We start from the raw sequence: 4939 nt of genomic DNA on the forward strand, positions 1-4939 counted from the left end.
TTGGGTGTTTATCAAGCCAAATATCCACCACACAACAATCCGAAAACATAGCCAACAACAAAGCAGAACTTTCCCGAGAGACATCAAAAGGACAAGACCCATGGCGATCCCGAACACGGTCCAGGGCCGTGTTGAAATCACCGCACAAAAGAGTAGGAACAGCAGAATCGATAGAGTCAACACAACGAACCAAAAAAGCGTCACAATAAGGACTACGATCAGGAGCATAAATAGAAGCAACACGGAAAACAGAACCACGAAGACCAAACTCAACCAAAACAAAACGACCATCGAACTCACAAACAACACCCGACACTCCAAAACCAAACGATACAAACAACCACACCACGAGAATGATTTGTACCAAAAGAACCAGCACACAAATAACCAAGGCAAGAAAACCAAGAAAGAAAATCATCATTAGAGATGGAGTGGGTCTCCTGCAGACAAACTACCGAAGGAGAGAGATGAGACAACCACTGGAGAAAACCAAGGCGCTTGTCACCATCTCTCAACCCATTAACGTTAACAGAAAATAAAGTGAGAGCCATTATATAACAAAAAAGTAGTGACAAACCCATGACAAAAAACAAAAGGTGGCGAGACAACGGTAAAATTAACGGCGCCTAGCAGGGGTAGGCGAGGAAGCTCGACGACGGGACCTATGAGGATGCAGGCTAAGAGGGCTAAGAGGGGTTCTCTCGTCACCGGAACAAGACCAGGAACGAGAGGACGTACGAAGCGCCATCCCTGAGACAGAACGTCGAGAACTGACCCAGGAGGAAAGAAGCATGCAAAGGCTGGGAAGGGCCCCAAACCTGCCCCGAAGCAAGAAGATCATCAGTGGAAGACGGCAGGGCCGCCTTCAGCTTCTGTACCATACTCACAGTTTCCTACAACGAACGTCCCCAAAAGAGATGAACCAGGCCTCCTCATAGGTCTTTTTATGAGTTGGGTCTATGAAAGATATACCGATTATCCCCCCTGGGCAGACCTGGATTGACTCCACTAGGCCAGCCAGGGAGTTTGCAATGATGCCGGAACCCCCGGCATGGGAAGTCCCAGCCAGGAAGCTGGACTTTACGATAATAGTGCGCGTGTTGCGCGGAACCATTATGGAAATATATTTTAAAGACTACTACAAATACCAGTATAATATTTTAAACTAACCTTAAGATTAAACCTTAAGCAGCTGCTAAAGGACTAATATTAATAAATACCTATTTAATAAATAACTATTTTCAGCTTTATTTAACACCATTTTTCAAAATGTAACCTCACTCAACTAGTAAGATATAATATGATACTACAAATCTGGATAAAGTAACACTCAAGTCACACTGAATAGTCCCCTGCTTACAGAGTAACTAAGAAAATATTCTATTAATATTGTCTCACACTAAACAAATAACCCAGTAACAACCCCTTGGACAAAAAGCACAAAGGGAAACTAAGCAAATTGTAAGTAAGCGGAATATCATATCAATGTAATACCAGTCTTAACACCCTTAATAAATGGAAAGCAACAAAAAACCCCAGAAAATGCTCTTAAGGAGTCACCAAGAAACCAAACAACACACCAAAGAAGTAGAAAACCACACGAAAAACCAAAAAGGACACTTCAAAGATAGTCTAAATGAAGTGCCAAAAAACACGGGCTCAAAGAGCCCTGGAAGCAAGAAAAAGAAAAAAGACTCGGCTTACCCTGGGTTACCGCAGAACGCGGAGCATTAGTCCCCAGGAGGGTCACCGAAAAAATAAAAGAAAACCAAAAAGACAAAGAAAACCACAACAAAGACCAGGCCACACTCCGACAGGGACGTCTCCAAGCAAGAATTGAAGCTTACTGTGCAGCGGTCCCGGAGAGGCGGTCTGACGCAGGTCTGGCCCTTGGTAAGTTGGCGTTCGTGGTCTCTCTGTCACTTGTGGGACGGTATTTTGTGCGCTCTCTCCTGGCTGCAACTTGTGGATTCGTGAGTCAATTGCTTTGTTTCCATTTTATGAATTTCCTTGTTTTTTGTATAATTTTAATTAGTTTAACTGGGTGACCCTCCCGGGGACTCATGCTGGGCGTCCTGCCCTAACCCAGGGTAAGCCCATCTTATTTGCCTTTTTGTATTTTATCCCTAAAATATTGTACCCGAGCCTCAGCCCCACAAAGTGTAGGTGGGAAGGAGCCCTTATCATTTCATATCCTTAGTAATATTGTAGTTGTGCTCAGCCCCACAAAGTGTAGGTGGGAAACAGCCCTTATCATCTTTTTGTAATATTGTATTAGCGCTCAGCCCCACAAAGTGTAGGTGGGAACAGCAGCTTTTCATATCATAACCTTAGTACATCTTTTTCTTTCCTCGTGGTTTTTAAGCGCACCCTTTGTGTGTGTACCGGGTTTGCGAAGGCAAAACCCGGGAGGAGATTGTTCTAGACGCTGCTAAAGCCTTCCCTCAGCACCTTGCTGCAGTTCAGATTAGCTCTGATTTAATTCGTGTAACCTTCCGTGATGCCGATTCCTGCAAGGCGGCCCATATTACCACTCGTGTACCTATCTTTGGCGTGAACTGTGTGATCCAGGGAGGCAGACCTCCTCTAACCATGGTCGACAGCTTTGACTACCCGGCAGAATTTTCCTATGACTTTGTGGAAAAGGTCCTTTCTGGCTTCGGCGAAGTTAGGAATATTAAGCGCCAAAAGTACATAGGCAAGCCTGACATGGAGACAGGCACTTGTCTGGTCTTGATGGCCTTTCGAACTACTCCCCCTCACCTTGTAAATGTTAATGGTTACTTCTGCTGTCTCTGGTATAGGGGTCAGCCCCTCATCTGCAATCTCTGCAGCATCCAGGGGAACATGTCCGCTGACTGTCCCAATCGGGACAAGAGTCGGCATTGTGGTGCGTCGGGGCATTTCACCCCATCTTGTTCCCGTCCTTGGAGGCAGGTGACAGCGACTACTGTTTCTGCCCCTAGCGAGGACTTTCTACCCCTCCTCCCTGCTGCCCCTCCTGGTGTGGCAGGACCCTCTGGGGTTTCCATCACTCCTGCACCTTCCAGTAGCCCTGTGCCTCCTGGGGTGCAGGCCACTGATCCTTCGCTGGGTGTACCCTCTCCCACAGCTGGTGCACCCGTCCTTGATTCTATCGACCGTGCTGTGATAGAAGTCTGTGACACTGCCCTGGACAGCACCAGCAGCACTAGAAATGATCCTACAGTAGCACTGCTGATCCAACAGTAGCACTCCTGTCGCTGCTGATCCCCTTAAGTCCTCGAAGGATGTTGCTTCCAATGTTGACAGTGTGGCTCCCCCCACCACTCTGGCTGGTGGTGGAGACACCCTATCCTCTTCTAGTGATACTGCCTTAGCAGGGCATGCTGATGTAACCCTCGCTACGGCTGATAGCTCTTCCTGATAGTGGACACGCCCCTCCCCCCTTGTGTCCCCGCTCGTGAGAGTAGTCCTTCTGTTGGTTCTCCCCTTGTATTTGCCAAGGTCAGTGACATCACCAATGCGACACCACCGTTCTCACCTTTTCTGACCTTGTCATCAAGGCGAGGTTTTCTTGCCATCAAGGCAAGTTTTTCATGTGTATGCACGTTTTGAGCCTGGCACTGGTTTCAGGCTCAACATGGGTAAATGCAAGGGCCTGTGGCTCGGACCCTGGTGTTATCCTCACTGCATCGACAAGTTCCTGCCTGTTCTGGGTCCATGGGAGTGGTCGAGTACCTGGTCTTCCTTGTTTTTCTTGCCGCTTGACCGCCAAGTTATTGATCTCAATTGGAGGGTGGCCCACAGAGTCTTACACACAGCCGCGAGGCTCGTGTCTTTCAGCTATCAGCTTCAGGTTTCCTGTTTCTGTGGGTACCCTCTCGAGTCTTCAGAACATTTGTTTTTCACGTGTCGTCTGGCCCAGAGTGAGCTTGCCTGGGTCCAGACCCTCCTCTCTCGTGTCAGCCCGACTGGTCCTCCCTTGGAGCTTCGTCCAGTCCTCTTAGGCTTCTCTCATGACGAGCTCCATGTTGTTCCAAGGGTTTTTGCCTATCTCGTAAATGGTGTTCGCTATCTAGTGTGGGTTCAGCGCAATGATTTCTGCTTCCGCTCCTGGCCACCTAGTGCGGTCCACCTCATTGCTATGTTACAGGCCCGGCTGTCCTTTTACCTACCCCTCTTTGCCAAGTGTTTTGTTTCCTCCTGCCGCCGATTGCCTTATCTTCGGCAGTGGGCAGCTGGGGGGGGAGGGGGGGTGTTCGCTTCTTTCCAGGGCCCAGATTTTATATTTTCTCTGCAGTGATGTATATATATGCGTTTTTAAACCCATTCTTATCGGTTTACCCTCCGTTTTTCTTCCCGCTCTTAGTTCTTTACTGTAGTGTTTTTCGTGTTGCTTTTTATGGCATGAGGCAGGGTTCAACTGCCCGGCAAATTTTGCGGACCGACCCCTTCTAGGGGGTGCTCCCTCACTCTTGGCGGTTTTTTATCCTACTTTTTGAGTTTTGTCTTTCTGTTTTCATTATGTCTATATGGTCCACGAACATTGCACTCTCGCCTGTGGAACTGCTAAGTCACAAAAAAAAACTTACCTGACACGGGAGGAAAGGCAGTCCTCTGAAGGCGAGGCTCTTTCATTGCACTTCGATTGGGTTGACCTTTGCGATTACCCCAGATACAGGTAACTAAAGCATATAATTTCTGGTAGTGGGGACCTGCGTTCGCACTAGTCCCCGCACCAAGCCACGGTGGCAAACTCGGCTAATGGGAAGGTTTGCTGGTATCGTTTCAGGCAGGGCAGGAGATGCAGTGGTGGTGGAAGGTCTAAGCAAGGTGAGGTGTATTTGTGAAGTCCACTGCTGAAATTCTAGGTGAACGTTCCGTAACTTGGTGCACTGCAAAATGTGATTTTATGTCTTTCATTCTTGGCCGTAGAGAGAGCGAGACAATGTGTTTA

At 48.0% G+C, this 4939-nt stretch overlaps 1 pseudogene; it reads left to right on the forward strand.

Annotated features, from left to right (window-relative positions):
* The first annotated feature begins 4566 nt into the window (after window positions 1-4566).
* Window positions 4567-4718, forward strand: LOC138012018 (U1 spliceosomal RNA; annotated as a pseudogene).
* The last annotated feature ends 221 nt before the right edge of the window (window positions 4719-4939 follow it).

Source organism: Montipora foliosa, chromosome 7 (assembly GCF_036669935.1).
Source record: "Montipora foliosa isolate CH-2021 chromosome 7, ASM3666993v2, whole genome shotgun sequence".
NCBI lineage: Eukaryota > Metazoa > Cnidaria > Anthozoa > Scleractinia > Acroporidae > Montipora > Montipora foliosa.